Here is a 20,737-nt window from a genome sequence, read left to right on the forward strand (position 1 = left end):
AAAACCCTAATATTGGATTTATAGGCTTGGACTTATTGGGACTCACTTTTGGGCCATTAGAATGGAATGTGTGATTAAGCCCAATCACACCATATGACTTATTTAGAAGAATGGTGGACTTAATGGATTAGGTCATTAATGGGTTAAGTGAGAAACACTTAACCCTAATTGTTATTTTATGTGAAAACGTTAATTTCACTTGGGTTTATTGTTGGGCTTTTTATTGGGCCTTGATGATTGGGTTATTAATGGACCATCCAAAATCAAGAAAATGTACTAGAATAATTAATGGGGTTTGAGGTAACGTCCATATGATGAACTGGGCCCAATTTGGAAAATTAGGCCATAGATGGGCCATAGTTGGAGCTTAATAATTATATAATATTGAACCATTATATTGTCACAGGTTGGACTGGAATAAATGGTTGGGCCTTATGGTAAGACCTTGTAAAGGTTTGGGCCCAATTTGGAAAATTGGGCCATATGTCAGGCTTTGATTCCTAGTTGACTTTGGGCCTATGGGTTGGGCCTTGGGCTTGCATAAAGCCAAGCTTGGGGTAGTGTAGTAATTATCGAAAGTATGTACTCATGGTTATGTAGTGGAACTTAATTATTAATTGGGTGTTATTTTGGTATTGATAGTTTGGAAATTTGTTATCCAGCAGCTGGGGTTGAGTCTGCGAGACTTCAGCAGTGTGGGATTGTGTGTTTGGGACTTCAGCAGTGTGAGGTGAGTTACCTTCCAGAAGGGATGGGTCTAAGGCCACAATACCGGCCCACCAACAGGGGTAGTTGGTAGATAATTGTCTTTGTGATAATTATCTTGGTATGTTTATGTTATATGTTCATGTGATATGCGTGTGTGATATGCTTATGAGATATGCTTATGAGATATGCTTATGCGATATGCTCATGTGATATGCTATGTGTGTTAGTGGTAGTAGTAGGGAATAGTTTTTCCCAGACTCGGTCGTTAGGACCGAGGGATAGGCCAGTACCCTAGATATGCCTAACTGTATGATTATATCCTGTTATTGTATGGTAGTGGTAGGGGGTGAAATAGTCCCTGGTTACCGGTTGAAAGATACCGATGGCGGATACTGGTTGAAAGATACTGATGGCAGTTACCGGTTGAAAGATACCGATGGCAGTTACCGGTTGAAAGATACCGAAGGGGTATACAGAACCCATGCAATGCTTATCTTTCTGTTTATGATATGTTAGTATGTAATCATCATGTTTATGATGTTAGTATGTGATCAGTATGTTGATGATATATTATTATGTGTTAGTGGTAGGGGTGAAATAGTCCCAGGTTACCGATTGAAATATACCGACGAAAGTTACTAGTTGAAAGATATCGATGGTAATATGTGGTATGTGGTATGATGGGGGAACTCACTATGCTTCGTGCTTACGGTTTACAGTTTTGGTTTAAGGTGCTTGTTTTCAAAGGAAAGGAGATGGCTTGATCGCAACGCATCACACTATGATTTCTGCACATGAGATCCTTGGGATTACACTCTGATATGGTTTTATGATATTGTGTTTTATTATTGACACTTTGGTTTTGAAATGAGACATTATTATTGACAGTTTTACTACAAATGGTTTCATATTAATTTATTTAAAAATGAAAATTTTGACCTGTATTTTTGGGATGTTACATCCTCTCACTCTGTCCGTCGGTCTGGGGGTGGAAGGTGGTGCTGAAGTGGAGACAAGTACCCATCTCGTTGTGAAACCGCTTCCAAAATATGGAAGTAATATGGACATCTCGATCTGACACTACTGAGACAGACACTCCATGCTGTATCACCACCTCTCGCACATAAGTCTCGGCCAACTTCTCGGCCAATATACTCTCCCAGATGAGGATAAAGTGAGCGCTCTTGGTTAACCAATCCACTATGACCCATATCGAATCGACCCCACGTGCGGTCCTTGGAAGATTAGTGATAAAATCCATGGTAATGTCCTCCTACTTCCACACGAGGATGTCTAATGGCTGCATTTTCCGTGAGGCCTCTGGTGCTCTGCCTTGACCTTTCTGCAGGTCCGACATCTCTCCACGTACCAAGCTACATCCCGCTTCATGCATGGCCACCAATAATCGGCCAAAGATCTTTGTACATCTTTGTCGCCCTGGGATAGATGGAGAACCTAGACTTGTGGGCCTCATCCATCAATATCTTCCGTACTCCGAGACATTTCCATGTTGGTTCAACAATCCATGGCTATTGTAATTAAAGGAGGCTATATGGCCTATGATCCGCTCGCACTTGCGACGCTCCTCCTTCAGGGCCTCAACCTGAGCCTCTCGGATATGCTCCAACAATGGAGTAATTACTTTCATCCTTAGACAGAATGTCTCAGACCGGGGCCGCTACCACCTTGTGGCTCAGGGCTTTGGCCACTATGTTGGCCTTTCCCAAGTGGTAAAAGATCTCATAATCGTAGTCCTTCACCACATCTAACCACCAATGATGCCTCATGTTCAGATTTAGCTGATCTATAAGGTACCTTAAACTCTTGTGGTCTGTGTAAATGGTACAACGGACCCCATAGAGGTAATGCCGCGAAATCTTGAGGGAAAATACCATATCCCCCAACTCTAAATCACACGTTAGATAGTTAGCCTCATGAGGCTTCAGCTGTATTTAAGCATAAGCTATCACATGACCCCACTGCATCAACACTACTCCCATGCCTGTGATTGAAGCATCACAATAAACTACGAAGTCATACACACCCTCTAGCAGAGTGAGAATCGGTGCCTCACACAACTGCTGCCTGAGCGTCTCAAAGGCTGCCTATTGCTCAGGTCCCCAGCGAAAAACCACCGACTTCTTGGACTGTCAGGTCAATGGAACTACAATCTTGGAGAAGTCCTGAATAAATCTCTTGTAATACTCTACTAAAGGCAGGAAACTCCGAATCTCAGTTGAAGACCTCAAAATCTCCCACTACATCACCACCTCTATCTTGGCTGGATCTACTAGAATACCCTTCTGGTTGACAAGATGCCCAAGAAATTGCATCTCACGCAACCAGAACTCACACTTGGAGAATTTTGCAAAAAATTTCTCCCTGCTCAGTGTCTCTAATACCTCCCTCAGGTGCTCCTCATTCTGCTCCTGATTCTTGGAGTAAACCAAGATGTTATTAATGAAGACTATTACAAACTAATCCAACATTGGTCTGCACACACAATTCATGAGGTCCATGAATGTGGCTAGAGAATTGGTGATCCCAAACGACATCACCACAAACTCATAATGACCATAGTGAGTCCTAAAAGCTATCTTCTGCACATCCTCATCCCTGACTCGCATCTGGTGATATCCTGACTGTAAATCAATCATGGAGAACCAAGATGCTCCCTAAAGCTAGTCAAACAAATCATCTATCCTCGGAAGCGGGTAACTGTTCTTCACTGTTATCTTATTCAGCTCCCGGTAGTCTATGTACATGCGATGTGACTCGCCCTTCTTCTTCACAAATAGATTCTGGGCTCCCCATGGTGAATTGCTTGGCTTGATAAAACCCTTGTCTAGTAGCTCTTGCAGCTGCATAGACAACTCCTACATAACGGGAGGAGCCAACCAATATGGTGCCTTGGCTATTGGAGCTGCACCAGGGATCAGGTCAATCTTAAACTCAACCTGTCTCTCCGGAGGTATCCCAGGTAAATCCTCCGGGAATACGTCCGGGTACTCTCACACTACCAGTATATTATCAACTGCCACCTTACCCTTATCCCGGGTATCCATGATATAGGCAACGTATCCTGTGCAACCGTACTGAAAGTGGCACCTCGCCTTCGCTGCTGAACAAAACACTGATCCCTGCTGTGGTTTCTCACCTTGGATCACTAACCCTACCCCACTAGGAGTGCAAACCCTTACTAGATGCTACTTACAGACAATCACTACCCCATTGGAGCTTAACCAATCCATACCCACTATAACCTTATTCCCACTCAGGGGAATAGGAACCAGGTCTACTGAGAATTGTTGATTGAATAATTGTAGAGTATATCCTCGGTGAACCCTAGCAACCCTGATGGTCCTGTCATCTGCTACCTCTACATCAAGTGGGCAATCGAGATCCCTTGGGGCTCCTACAAATCACTTGCTGAGTGCGAGCGACATAAAAGATCGGATGGCATTCGAATCAAACAACACCAAAGCTGATATATTGTTCACTAAGAGCGATCCTATAACAAAACATATAAACACAAGTAACAATCAATATCAAATAAGAGATAAGAGAAAGATACATACCCGTCACCACGTCGGGAGCTGCTCGTTCCTCTTCGATTGTCAACTGAAAGGCCCTGCTCTTCGCCACATGCATCTCACCCCGGTCCTAACGGCGGTCCGTAATCCTCAATGTTGTAGGGGAAGGTGCTGCCAATTACCTTGAAGCTGCTAAACTCAGGCATCGGGACCACTTGTGTCCCCTCAGATTGCGCTGAAAGCAAATAAAATCCGATTCTGTTGTGGTGGTGGTAGTAGATGTACAATCCCTACTCATATGTCCAGTTTGGTCACACTTGAAGCAGCTTGAACTCCCTGCCTTGCACATCCCCTCGCGCAACTTGCCACATTTTCCATAACGGCTGTGACTCTGCTGGCTCCTAGATCTGTGGTCTGAAACCTTGGGCTTCTTGTCCGAACTCCCTGACTGATCCGCCTCGGGTTTCCTCTTCCTCTCCATCTCTAAATCCAAATCCCTCTCTCGATCCCTCTCAATCATGTCCTCCAATGTCTTATAGCTGGAGTGGCTCACAAACTGGAGGATATCACTCCCCAACATCTCATGGTGTCGGGCCTTTTTCATCTCCTCGTCCACCACATACTGCGTAACGAGAAGGGCCCTCTCCCCGAACATCGCAGTGATCTCCTTCATCGTCTCAGTCATCTGTTTGAGATCTTGGAACTCCCTGGCTAGCTGCTCCACCTCTATCATGGGTGCAAAATCGTCCCTGAACCTAGAAGTAAAGTTACTCTAAGTCATCACATCAAGAGCTGCATCATCACCAATGGCATGTCCGACATCCTCCCACCAGTCGCACGCCATGTCCTTCAGAAGATAGGATGCTAGTCGAACCTTGTCCCCCTCGGGACATCTGTTAGTGCAGAATGCGTTGGCGACATCCGCCAACCATCTGGTGATCGCATTGGGGTCCCTAGCCCCATATTAGTTGGGAGCTCCATAAGCTCTGAACTCCCTAAAAGTCAGTGTGCATGAGCCCATCATGGCCGCCATCTCAATGCGAAAAGTAGTCAACCTCTCATCCAAAAGCTCAAGAATGCCCTCCTTGATCGTGCCAAAGATCACAGGAGTCTGGTCTAGGATACTGTGCGTGATCTCGGAGGAGATGAACTCCCTAGTCTAGTTGCCTATTTGTATGACACCTGAGTTTGAACCCTCACCGGCGCCTGAACTGTCGATTGGTCTGTTGCATAAAATCACCATTAAGAAAAACATATTATAACAAACATTAGAATACTAATCAGTTCTCGAGGGATCATATACACTACAAGTTCCTTGGATTATTCTCAACCTTTCTTGACTCAAGTATGGATCCTCTGCTTTCAGTAGTACGGGCCCATACTACCTTCCACATCTATCCGTACTTTCCTCAAGAATTGCCTCGACTTTACCAAGTCCTTTCTACTACTAATTCTTCCTGTGCTAATCTCATCCTAGACTTTCCGTATGGTAATCACCATCCAACACTCCACCATCAACTGCATAAGAAGTCCCTGCCATCTTTCCCTAACTAGCTCACGAATACTATTACATATTACTAAGACTAGATAATTCTTCGAATGAGAGATCCTACCCTACAATGGTTGGACTCAAACAAGAGCTGCGAAATATAGTTAGATCTAACCTTCTGAAATTATTTAGTCCTCACAATATGTAACTTAACATATTCATTTACTAGTTAGTAAAAGATAACTAAGACTCCTAAAAGCATAAAGCAAGCAGCATTCGAGCATTGAGTACACATAATCAAGCAATTCTAATTCGGCCATCTTATTGACTAATTTGTACTAGCATGCAATTCATAAAGTTGATACACATATAACAGGCACATAAGGCAAACTCCCTAGATCCTTAGTCCTAGTCTAGCATGCAGTTTTCACAAAATTTATAAACATATAATAACATAAACTTGTATGACTAATTTGGGAGTACTTATTTGATCTCGGTTGATTGCATGCACCACATAATTTTCTCTTTATCAAAACCCTTTTCTTTTTGCTTTTTCTAAAATTCCTTTCTTTTCTTAAAAATCCTTTTATAAAATGATTTTTTTTTTGAAAATTCTATACAAATTCCTTAGTTTGAGTTCGGACTCACCTGAAAATGTGCCCGAATCCCTTAAACCAAAGCTCTGATACCAACTTGAAACATCCCAATAATATTCCAAACATTTCGTTTTAAATCATTAAAGAAAAACCCATAACTCATAAAACAACATAATAAAATCACATACTGTGTATCTAAATCATCATATCAAAAACACCGTATCAAAATAAAGTATCAAATATCAGAGTCTAAAATATCCCAGGCTGAAGACTATGGTGTGTGCCATGTGATCATCCAGAGCCCTTCCCATTACTAGTAGAAGTACCTGAAACCAAACTAAAAACTGTAAGCACGAAGCTTAGTGAGCTCCCCTAAACGACCACATACCATACAGTAACATATAATAGCACGTATTGGGCCTTGCCCACTACATAGGGCCCCACCCGGCATCGGACAAATACTGCATCGGGCCCCGCTCGACATCAGACCGAAGTCTGGCATTAGCCCCGCCCGGCATCGGACCGAAGTTCGGAATACATATCATAGCAACAAGCACATAACACATAAACATATAACATATAAAAATAATAAACTTCCTCGGGCTTCCCCCGACATCAGACCGAAGTCCGATACACATAACACATAACATATAAGCTAAATCTTCATCGGGCTTGCCCTGACATCAGACCGAAGTTCAGAACATACAAACAAGTACATGCAAGAATCACAAAGACATCAAGCATACAACATCCCTCGGGCTTACCACGACATTGAACCAGAGTTTGGAACATATAAGCTGCATCGGGCTATCCTCGGCATCGGACCTAAGTCCGACATACTACATTGGTGCCTTCGACCCATTCTTACTGGAGGGAAAAGTCACCTCTCAAACTGGATGTTGATATCGTGCATGAGGAATCTCTGCTGGCTGCTCTTACGACTCCCCGACTAACTCTATATACAATAATACTTAGTCAGAAAACTAGAAACCCATCTTAGGGTAAAATTACCATTTTACCCCTGGTCAAAGTCAATGATCTAGTCAGAATTAACATTCTGGGTTGACCAAATCGTCCAGTCAAACTTTCAACTCGTCGAATTCTATAACTCAAAAATCCTGGAATCGCACCTCAACTCGCCGAGTCGTTCCTCCGACTCATCGAGTCCTATCGAGCTGCTCAGTCGCAACTTGGCGAATCAACTCGTTGAGTCCCTCTAACGACTCGTTGATTTCCACTATAAACAAGAATTGGGACAACATGACTCAACTCGTGGAGTTCCCTTATGGACTCGACGGTTCCCTTTGTCTATTTGGCCATCTTAATAGATTAAGCCCCTATCTTCTAGATCCAAGGTCCTTAGTTTGTTTAGTCACTGGAATGGCCTTTCTAAGGGTAAAGTTTCCAACTTTACCCATTCATAACTCTTCTTAAAGGGTTTAGACAAAACCCTAATTCCTTTAGGACATGGATCTTGTCCAAAAAGACTTAGAATCTCAAATCCATGCATGCAAACCTAGATCTACGGCCCAACTATCAGATAACCACAAAAAGTCTCAAGCTTGCTTCCATGTATGGCCTTTTTGAGCTCAAAAGGCCATAAATACATCTTTATCATTTGCATAGGGGCTCTAAGGGCATAAAATTTGCACCTTTTTGTCCTTACAACCTCTCTAGGAACTAGATCTGGAAGAGAAATTCTTGGGTCGATGCTTACCCACAAGCTGGAAAATCATGGACCAAAAACCCACGTAAAGAGGTCATAAATAGATCTAAGAAGAGAATGATCAAGTTTGAGGCTTTATTATTAGAAAACACGGCTAGAGGGATGAAACTTCTGGATCTAATTTTTTTCTCTTGAGTCCTCCAACTTCGTCTTCTTCCACAAGCTTCAATAAGCACAAATAACACTCCAAAGTGGCTCACACACTAAAAACGCACTCTAGCATTTCGTAGCTGAGTGTTTCGGACAAGGATTCTGTAAATGAGGATGATGGGGTGGGGATTAAGGTGTTTAATTAGGGTTCAAAATCCCAAAATTAGGGTTTCACCCTGACTGAGCTAGTTGCCGAGTTAGGGACTTGACTCGCGGAGTAGATAACTTAAACCCCGCACATAGTCTGCCTTCTACTCAATGAGTTAAGGCTACCAACTTGTCGAGTCCTTCTCTAAAAATAAATAAAGAATCAAATTAAATGCGTACTAGGGAACCGGCTGTTACACAACAAAGACCACATTGTCACTCAGTCTATAGAAGAGATATTCAAAGGACTTCAATGGATAGCCGATGAAAGTACACCGCCCACTACGAGGTTCGAACTTGTCGTCAGTCTCTCATCTTACGAAAGTGTCGCAACACCAAACCTTGATATGTGCCAACGAGTGAGCTTTCCCTGTCCACATCGCGTGAGGTGTTTTAGCAACCTTCTTGGTCTGGACTAGATTAAGGATATGGGCGGCAATCTCTAAGGCATACCCCTAAAATGAGAGAGGCAACGAAGCTCAACTCATCATGGAACGAACCATGTACAAGAAGGTTCGATTGTGCCTCTTAGCCACACCATTCAACTGCGGTGTCTTAGGTGGCGTCAATTGTGAAACAATTCCGCATTCCTTGAGGTAGTCGTGGAACTCGATACTAAGATAATCATCACCTTGATCAAATTAGAGAATCTTTATCTTCTTGCCCAACTTATTCTCGACTTCTTGCTTAAAGTCTTTGAACTTTTCAAAGGTTTTTGACTTGTGCTTGATTAAGTAGATATACCCATATCTGCTATAATCATCGGTAAAGGTCATATAGAAGCAGTTCGCATCCCTTGTGGCGGATCTAAAGGGCCCACATACATCGGTATGTATGAGATTGAATAAACCCTCACCCCTTTCACAAGTACTAGTGAAGGGTGACTTGGTCATCTTTCCAAGAAAACAAGACTCACACATGTCATCGTCCCTATGGTTGAATGACTCCAACACTGCATCCTTTTGGAGGTGGGCTATGCACTTCTTGTTGACATGTCCAAGACGACAATGCCACAATCATGCTTTATCCAAACCATTGGAAGAATCGATATGCAACACATCATTTCCTAAGTTGTCTACAACCATCACAGTTTCATATATACCATTACAAGGTAATGCTTCAAAATAGAAAGTACCATTAAAGAAAGCATTAATAGAAACGGTTTCATTATTAAATGAAAATATAAAACCTTGTTTATACAAACCATGAAAAGAAATAATGTTTCATGTCATTTCTGATGAATATCAACAGTTATTCAAATCTAAACGTAACCCACTACTACGCACTAAAGAGTAAGCTCGAATCTTGGTGACAGGCCACGCTTTCCTATTCCACATGATCAAGTTTATCTTCCCATGCTCCACATCCCTACTTCTTCTTAGACCCTGCAAATTAGAACAAATGTGAAAACCACATCCTGTATCGAGGATACAAGAGATAACATGTGATGAGTTATTAGAATGAATAGTATAAATACCTACGAAGGAGGGCTTTATCTTCCCATCCTTGATGTCCTGCAGGTACTTCGGGAAGCTTTGTTTCGAATTCCTTTTGTTGTGGCACTAGAAGCAATTAACATCCTTTGGATTTGAAGAGGAAGTAGCGTGACCAGCCTTGGTTCCACTAAAAGAGGTACCATCTTGGGACTTTCCCTTGTGGTGGTTCTTAGAAGGAGCCTTCCTCTTCTTTCCTCTTCCTTGCCTAATAACCAAAATAGGGGTAACAGTAGCAGGAGTGGATGGAACAAATTTGCATTTTCGACCACTCTCAGCAATCCTTAGCAGGCTTTGAAGCTTGCTTAGAGTGACCTCCTACTTGTTTATGTGGTAGGTCATACAAAACTAGTCATAACAAAGAGGCAACAGGTGTAGAATGATATCTACGGCCAACTCCTCATCAAAGTTGACATTCAACTTTAGAAGAGGTGCATATACCTTTGCATTTTCTGTAGGTGGGCCGTGATGAACTCTCCATCCTTCATTTTGGTAGTGATCATCACAACAATGATCTTGTACCATTCTTGCCTAGTACTTTGATGGTACCTGTCCATCAAATCTTGGTGCATCTCGTACGGATAGTAGTCCTCGTAGGACTTTTGGAGTTCAGTGGTCATTGTTGCGAGCATGATGCAATGAACCTTTGTAGCATCTCGCTCATGAGGCACGTAGACGACAATCACTTCTGGAGTAGTAGTGTTGGTGACAATCTCCTTTAGCTCCTTGTCGAGAACATATTCTTTGTCCTCGTAACAGGTGACCATTTGGATGTTACGGATCAAATCATTGAAGTTGGACACATCAAAAATCACCCTCCCACACAAGTTCATGAGTGAAAATGAGCCGGAAGGGGTTGAGCCAGAAGCGTCGTTGTTTGAACTAGACATCTGAAAAGAAAAAGAGACAAAGTTTGATTAGATAAGAAACCCCAATTATACACCAAAATGACAAATTAGGGATAGGACCTAACACAATTATTTACAATTCAGAAGAGGGATGTCGTAATCTAAGTGCAAATAATTTGAAGGTAGGTAAATGACAATTTACCAATTTCCACTATGAAATACGAAAAAGACAATTAAGTTTTAAAAATATTTAAATTCCTAGATTATTTTGAGATTCATTGAACTCTTTAATGGCATTCTTAAATCTCGCTATGCCCTTCAAGTTTGTGACTGGGATACCGAAGATCACAAACACGGTGTGAATAACCATGCAAATGTACTTGGTACTGTTGATGTCATATATCACCTAATCGATGTGCCAATTAGTCACACACACTCCATTGATCTATGACAAACATAGAGCTACCCTTCACCACCTTTGCTAGTCCCAAATTAGTGTGCCGGTTAACCACACACGCTCCACTAACGACTTGGCAAAGTGTAAAGTGTAATTTCACGGAATAGCATCATTTCACATTTGACCTAAAGTAACTAAAACTGGGAATTTTGTAAAACATTTAGTCACTTTATTAAAATCATTATACTTATTAATGAGAAATTAGTTACTCTATCATACCTACTCGGCTAACAACCCTCAATCAATCAAGGAAGCGGTGGGTGAGAGTGGACACCCATTAAACCACCATTTTATCGGTGGTAACCTTATACCCCCCCTTATAGATCGGTTTCGTGAATGAGGTCTAGTAACAGTAAGACTAGCTTTATCTTATATATATATATATATATATATATATATATATATATATATATATATATAATTATTAATCTTATAATATTATAATAGTATAAACATTGAATTTTTAACTTGTAAAATTCTAGGGTTTAGAATTTAAATGTTTCAAAATTAAAACTTTTAATTAAAATTTAACTTCCAAAACTTAAGGGCAATTTTTGAACTTTTCAAAACATCTTGTAGATCAAATTTGAAAAATAATTAAGTATCATATAATAATATTTATCACATAATTTGACCTAATTCTTTTCTTGACAAGATAATTCAAATCAAAATACAAATAATTAATCTTTATCATATAAAACAAGTAATTATCTTAATTTGACAATTATCCTTTAATTTGATTAGGATATCAATTACCATACCAGAAAAATCTGATTTTAATTTGAAAAAACAATTTATGGTAATTATCGAATTCAACTTACGACAAAAATTTCGAGATTCGACAACAGAGCTGAATTCACGTCATGACAGGCTCTGTGTCATGTCATGGGTCCAAACAGAATCGAAAAAAAATGAAATTTCAAGCTTTGAAATTTAACTTTTGCATCAAATACAATAGAATAACATCCTAGGCTCTGATACCATTGTTGGTTTATGAGCAATACATCAATCCTATGGTATACATGTAAACCCTAATGCTTGGATCTAGTTTTTCTAGTTGTACATGCAATAATTATTCAAGGCTTGCAAACCCTAATCTATCATACAAGAAAACTCGATTCCTATACTAAAACCAAGTTAGAAACATACCTTTAATTGTAGCATGAAGATCTTGAGCTTTTGAGAACCTTAGCACCTCAAATGTTGTGCCTCTAATAGATCACAAACACCAAAGCAATTTGGAGAATCTTAGAGAGAGTGAGAGAGGGGAAGGCAATTTCAGCTCTTGGAACTCATCTTAGGGTTTCTGTTTGTCGAATTCTAGTGCCCATGGGTTCCTTATATAGCCGCAGAGTTAGGGTTTCAGTTAAAGACCTAATCTGGTTGCTTAGGCTCTAAGCAACCCACAAGATCCTTCTAGAATCCCTAGCTTGGATGATTTCTATATGGGCTCCCATATAAAATCTTCCATCCCTTTCTAAAGGGATCCACCACCTATATTGCAACTATCTTATAATTACAATATCAGTCCCCCAAGTTTAATTAATTTCTTTTGACCACATAATTAGTTCTAAATTAATTCTTGACCAATATTAATTAAACAAATGTGATTTCTCCTTTAATATATTATTAATATAATATATTAATAATCCATAATAACCTCTTTCTCCATTATTCAGCCAGTCGAGTTGCTTTGGTGAAGGCATTCCAAAAGGATCATGCTACCATCGGGTCAAGTACAAACTAAATATAGTTATGGGCTTAGACACCTAATACAACATGAGCTTCCAAGAGTCATCCCGTAGACTTCCTAGGTGTTTTCTAGGCTCTTTTAGTGTCCGTTTGACTCCTCACATCGTGAGAATTAATGCTCACATCATGAGTCCAGTCAGATTAGGGTTTCTGACACGTGTCATGCTCTCAGACAACTATATCTTTGGAAGGCCATAACTTTTGAATACGAGCTTTGTTTTTGAAGTTCTTTATATCCACGCATAGGTGGAGATGTACTCTGCATCTTTTATTTAGACCCCTAAGGCTAAAATGTAATTTATCGTAAATTCACTTACGATTCCCTGTGTCGTTTTGGTTTTGTCGCGAAACTTCGATAGGTCATAACTTCTTTGTTATAACTCACATTTCAGCGTTCTTTATATGTACGAAAACCTTGTGACATATACTAAAATTTATTTAAGATTATTTATTTTAAATAATAACATATAAAAAATTCATTTTTGACACTTATCGTCTCTATATTGACTAGCCCGAATTAGTGCGCAGTACAATTATTTCCCCCTTAGGATGATTATGTCCCAGAATCATCACCAAAACGGGGGTTGTATAATGAATCAATGCATTATCTCTTCATCCTAGGTAATAACTGTAACTTCTATGTTCCTTCGAATGAGTATCTAACTCTTAGACTTCTTGACTGCAGGCGATGCCCAATCTTTAACCCGCTCTTTATCCTATATTGGACTTTCAATCGTAACCTTCGAGTTACAAAATCGATCCTTATTGGAGACTCCTTATCTTCTTAAACAGACTAATCTTAAGAGAAGTTCTTTACTTCGATTATCATAACAGACCGATGGGTCATGTTCTAATGACCTCTCATCGTATGATGCAACGCTTAGACTCGAGTCTCTTAGAGTCAAATTCTAGAATGGAATATACCTTCCTTCATGTTCTAATGTGATATAATCACATTTTAGCATGTAACATTTCTAGGTATAGTCTTCTTACTTAAACAATGGTCGCGATACTTCTATGGATTGCTTCAATTATCTTTCACTTCAATCTTCTGGCTTCAGTCAGATGCTACATCGAACTTGGTTCTCTGAACCACGTAACATACTTGTCTTAGTTGGAATCGATTTGATATGACCACTAGGGTCGGAATATCAATATCTTCTTAGTCATTACCAAAACTATGGTAACGACATACATGAAATAAACGGAATCAATTACTAGCTCTTTGGTAACCTTGTGACTTTCCCTGATCCAAGTGTGAGTCTTGTGCTTCCGGTTGTATAGGCCTCTACTACCTTTCACACCTACTCATACTCGTCCCAAGTATTGTCTCGCAGTCCCCAAGTTCTTATTTTCTAAAATACAAAACAGTTTAACCCATACAAATATGTCCAGATAATCTTAAAAATTTCCCTAGACTCTACTAGGACTTCTTCCATGCATATCTTCAACATAATTCTGCTTCAACTCGGTTGGTGATGGAAACATCAAATGATAGGAAAACTTCAGGAATTACACCAACCATTCTATCATCCCGCCAATCAAATGTGTACATTCGGATATGCCGTACTCCTCTATACGTACTATTATTTTATTAGACATATACCAAAGGCAAGATATCACTCTTTCGATATCTTCTGATAGGTATCATTCACTATCGTAAGCCTTCTCATTCCTCAATTTACTCAGTTCACTATGAATCTTCACCATGACGTAAGTTCACGGAAGAAGGTGTTAAACACATTGGAACAAGAATATAGATAGAGGAAGGTTTTGATGCGCATTCCTTCGTATTACTCTGAAAAGTTACATGCCAGTTCTAATATCGTAATTAAATGTTTAGAAATCTGAACACATAAGATTTTCAGATCTGGTCACCAATAGACCATGCATCTGATCAAATAATAGCATCATAAAGCAGATAATGCTATAACATAAATCATTTATCATATAAAAGAAATTTAGGAATCTAATCCTAAGGTAAGCTAGTGCTTGTGTCAATTCAGGTGTACTATCTAAAATATATTAGACACTCAACTCATAATAATCACTCAGCCTTCTAAGTTTAAGTCTACAAATCCTACAAATTCCTAGTCGCTTAACAATGCTCTGATACCAACCGTGACATCCCCAAATTTCCCGACCAGAAAAGACCGGTTTATATATGCTTTATTTGATAATCAGAGTATACTTTTAAAGAAATATATTGCAGAATTTGTTTTACAAAAACATGATAAATATATATATCAAAGCATTTCCGAAGAAATGTATTTTGCTCACATTAAAACTTTGGGATGTCATCGTCAATACTGAAACATACGTATAAACAGACCTTACATTTATTTATACTAGTGATCTACATCTCCTTTAAATCTATCAGTTTAAAGTAGCTTTGTATCGTTACATGTGGCACAAATAGACTAAGTGGGTCAGGTTGGGAAACCTGGTGAGTACATAAGGATTTCAATCCCACATTGTTATATCATATATATTTTAGAACTCACAAAATATACAATTCCACCATATATAAGCAACATTGCCCCACCCTGTCGATCCTCACAATGACACAATCTATACTCTCGGATCTAAAATTAACCTCTTTACCTAATCCATACCCTCAAATCTAAAATTTACCTCTTTACCTAATCCATAATCCCGGATCGGGTATGTCTGATGTCTGATCCATACTCCCGGATCAATAACTATGCTCATTCCATACTCTCGGACTAGGGACAATTGACTATGTCTTAATATATACTCCCGAATTAATAAACAATAACTATGTCCTACCCGTACTCTCGGACCAAGGACAAATGACTAAGTCTAATCCATACTCTCGGATCAATGACAAATGACTATGCCCAATCCATAATGTCGGACTAGGGACGAATGACTATATCTAATCCACACTCTCGGTTTGATGACATATTTTAAAGTTCTACCCTCTGTTTAAATCTCACTCGTACCCAATATTCCTCTTAATTAATTAGGTTTACATTGTATCCTAAATGATCCTATATTATCAGATATGCTCTTAACAAGTATTTCAGGCAATAACAAATATTTAGCACACATATATTTAATACTTTAATCAATACTTGTATTAAAATCATGTTCATTAAAGGGACTATGGACTCACATTAGCAGTGTGATTTTATAGAATCTGACTACAAACAGTAAGCGGTACGTGATCGTCGGGCTCGGGATGCGGAATGCCTTTAGCAAACAAGAGAGAGAGAGAGAGAGAGAGAAAAAAAAAAGAATTTGGTGTAAGGAAGCTTAGGGTCGAAATGGCTACTTATAGGCTGATTTTTGGCCTCTCACATCATGAGCCACACATGCTCACATCGTGAGCTCGATCCCGCTCACCTCCTACACTCACCATTTGCATTTAAAGCTCTGAAAGGTGTCTGGATGACTTCTCACGTTGTGAGAATTAATGCTCACATCGTGAGTTTCCAAGATTCATCCTGTAGACTTCCCAGGTGTTTTCTAGGCTCGATTAGTGTCTGTTTGACTCCTCATGTTGTGAGAATTAATGCTCACATCGCGAGTCCATTCAGATTAGGGTTTCTGACACGTGTCATGCTCTTAGTCCATTTAGACCCCTAAGGATAAAAAGTAGTTTGTTGTAAATTCACTTTTTACGATTTCCGGTGTCATTCCGGTTTTGTTGCGAAACTTCGACAAGTCATAACTTCTTCATTATAACTCGAATTTCAACATTCTTTATATGTACGAAAACCTTTTGACATATACTAAAACTTAGTTAGGATTATTTATTCAAAGTTATCATCTATAGAAAAAAGTCATTTTTGATGCTTATCGTCTCTAAATTGACTAACCCGAATCTGTGGACGCTACATATGAAGGCATGTGTAGGAGGTTACCTGGAAGTCTTCTTCTTACACAAACCATACATCTTTGATGCCATACTTTTGACTTGTGTAAGGGTATGGGTCTTGAATATCATGTGTAGGTATATAAGATAGTGTAATACTTGCATTTATGCTAGGTTTTTGGTATCTTCTTTATGATGGCCAAATCCTTTTCCTCACCACTCCTTTTCTTATTGTCATCTGGAGCTAATGAAGATTTAGTGCTTAGAAGTGCTTCGCCTTTAGTTCTTATTTGTGTTAATGTAACAACGAGATTTTCAAAACAAAATTTTCATTTTTCAACCACCAAATTTTAAATATAAAACATTCTCAAAAAGCATTCCACAATAGTTATCAAATCAAACATATCCCAAGATCACAAATCAAATCTCCTCTCTGTGTGTACGGTTCACGTCGGCGCCTTTCCACAGTCCTCGCTAGTACCTAAAGCACATAACACAACAACTGTAAGCATAAATGCTTAGTGAGTTCCCCAAAATATCACATACAACACATACGCCACTCGAGGCTACTGTACGAGCCTCCGACCGATGTGTCTCTGCGGAACCCTCCGGTCACGTAGCTCGTTGGACCCTCTGGTCCGGTCATAGCTCGTTGGGCCCTCCGGCCCGGTCTAAATCGTTTGACCCTCCGGTCCGGTATATACAATTATATATCATACTTACATCACATAGCACATAATCTCATACATGGCACACAATCTCATATATTACACATAAGACCTTCCGGTCAACTCATAATACCACTCTAGATAACATATAGTGAGAAGACTCACCTCGTGTAACTCGGTAACTCGAAAGTCTCGGACTCCGTGAAATACGGTCTAGCCTCCGCCTAATCATACAAAAATAAACACTCGGCATCAACACATTTCCCAAGGCTAGACCATTCCCTCTCTTAGCACTCTTAGGAGGGTCAAATACCATTTTACCCCTCTCAAGACTCAAGTACTCCAAAGTTGACCAAACCCTAAAAGTCAGCAAAAGTCAACGGTCAACCCTTTGACCAGACTCGCCGAGTGCACAATTGTGACTCGTCGAGTTCAGTCACGAACTCACGTCCTCAAAATCCTCAATGACTCACTGAGTCGCTTTCCCAACTCAGTGAGTTACCATCTGCGTGATTTATGGGGGAAAAACCATCCTACTCGCCGAGTCTGTTCTTGGACTAAGCGAGTTCAAGCCATACTCAAACTCAAATGACCTCCTGAGGTCAGATCTGTTCCTCTAACCTATAGATCTGGCCTCTTTAAGCTAAATAAACACGTAAAGTTTGGGTCATGCAAAGACCTAATGGCTCTATTTGAAGAAATGGCTCCAATATGCCATCCCAAACTCTTATCTCCCAAAGACACTCATAAAAATCAAGGATTTAAGGTTTCTGGACCACTTTAGATCCAGATGCAAAGTTTCAACACAAGAAGGGACCAATTTCACCACATTCCGTACTCTAAAGGGGCTAGAAACCCTAACTCTCAAAGATTAACACCAAACTGAAGAAGGATCGAAATACATACCTCAGAACTAAGTCCCTAGCCTCTAAAATCCGCAGAATATCACCATATTTAGTTCCCTCTTGCGTTGGGCACCTTCTTCTTGCAAAAACAGCCACGCAAAGATAAAAAATGACCTCTTCTTCCTCACAAACGCTCGGGATCTCTTAGGGTTCCTCTCAAGGGTCTGGTAGCTACAAATGGTGGCTATAATCCCATTTAAATAGGCCCTAAACCCTGAGGATTAGGGTTTCATTTAACAACATGGACTCACTGAGTCCACGAATGGACTCGCCGAGTCCGCCATTAAATCAGTCTGACCATCTGCGATCCTACTCGCCGAGTCTCTCTCCAAAAACTCAATATAAACGCATAAAATAAAATACCTAGGAGTCCAGATGTTACTATTCCCCCACACTAGAATCAGACTTCGCCCTCGAAGTCTCATGTCAAAAACAACTCTGGATGCTGCTCCCGCATCTCCGACTCCGGCTCCCAAGTCAGCTCGGACGCTTTCCGATGTTGCCACTAGACCTGCACCAGGGGCACTTACTTGCTCCTCAGAACCTTGATCTTCTGATCCAAGATTGCGATCGGCTTCTCAGCGTAATTCATACTTGCGTCCACCTGGATATCCTCTAATGGTACCACTACCGACTCGTCGGCTATACACTTCCTCAGCTACGACACGTGGAAGGTATCATGAATCTGGTCCAACTCCACAGGTAACTCCAAACTACATGCTACTGTGCCCACCCTCACGATCACCCTAAATGGCCCTATATATCGGGGCCCCAACTTGCCCCTCTTCCTAAAACGGATCACTCCTTTCCAAGGAGACACCTTCAGGAGCACAAGATCCCCGACCTGAAACTCGAGCTCCGATCGAAGCCTATCCGCGTAACTCTTCTGGCGACTCTGACCGGTCAATAACCTCTGTCTGGCCTGCTGTATCTGCTATGTCATCTATAACACTATCTCTGTACTACCCATCACACGTTGCCCTACCTCACCCCAACAAATGGGGGTCGGAAACCTCCTTCCATACAACAGCTTAAAGGGTGGCATACCAATGCTCGAATGATGGCTTTTGTTATAGGAAAACTCAGCTAAGGGCAAATACGTGTCCTAACTCCCGCTGAAATCCAGTACACATGCCCGAAGCATGTCCTCAAGCGTCTGAATCGTCCGCTCGCTCTGTCTGTCAGTCTGCGGGTGGTATGCGGTACTAAAATGCAGCCTCGTACCCAATTCCTCAAGAAATATCTTCCAGAATCTGGAAGTGAAACACACATCTCGATCTCAGATGATCGAGATCGATACTCCATGCCACGATACCACCTCCCTAACGTACAACTCTGCCAGCCTCTCCGCGGAAGAGCTCTCACTGATGGCAAGGAAGTGAGCGCTCTTCGTCAATCTGTCCACAATCACACAAATTGCATCGACACCCCTAGCAGTCCTCAGCAATTTAGTGATAAAATCCATGGTAATCTATTCCCACTTCCACTCGGGAATCTCTAACGGTTGCAAGTTACCATGTGGATGCTGGTGCTCGGCCTTAACCTTGTGGCAGGTCAGGCACCATTCTACGAACCATGCAACATCCCTCTTCATACAGGGCCACCAGTACTCCTTCTTCAGGTCCAAATACATCTTAGTGGCCCCATGGTGGATCGAGAACTTTGATCTATGCACCTCCTCCATCAAGATGGTATGCGTTCCGCCCACAAACAGTACCCCAACTCGACCCTGAAAGGTCATAAGTCCTCGACTATCGGTAACGAACTCCGATACCTGGCCGATCACTCGCTCCCTTTTGCAGTTCTCTGGTTTCATGGCCTCCGCCTGGGCCCCTCGAATGGTGTCCCACACCAGAGTCATCACTTTCAATCTCATGAAAACATCTCATATCGGGGCACCCTCCACTACGACTCAGGGCATCAGCTACAACATTAGCCTTACCTGGGTGGTACAGGATCTCGCAGTCGTAATTCTTTACCACATCCAACCATCTCATCTGGTGCATATTCAGGTTAGGCTGATCCAACATGTACTTCAAGCTTTTGTGATCCGTGTATCTGGTACACCGAACCCCATACAGATAGTGACGCTAGATCTTGAGGGTGAACATCACTGCCCCAACTCTAGATCGTGGGTGGGATACCTCAAATCATGAGGTTTCAGTTGCCTCGATGCATATGTTATCACACGCCCCTATGCATAAGCACCGCTCCCAACCCTGATATCGATGCATCACAGTATACCACAAAATCCTCCATCCCTTCTGAAGTGCGAGCACCGGAGCTTCGCACAATCTCTGGCGAAGTGTCTTAAATGAGGTCTGCTGCTCCGGACCCCATGAAAAAGCAACACCCTTCTAGCTCAACTTGGTGAGTGGCACGATGATCTTAGAGAAATCTCTGATAAATCTCCGATAATAACCA

This window comes from Lactuca saligna, chromosome 4, assembly GCF_052625555.1.
Source record: "Lactuca saligna cultivar CGN05327 chromosome 4, ASM5262555v1, whole genome shotgun sequence".
NCBI classification, from domain to species: Eukaryota; Viridiplantae; Streptophyta; class Magnoliopsida; order Asterales; family Asteraceae; genus Lactuca; species Lactuca saligna.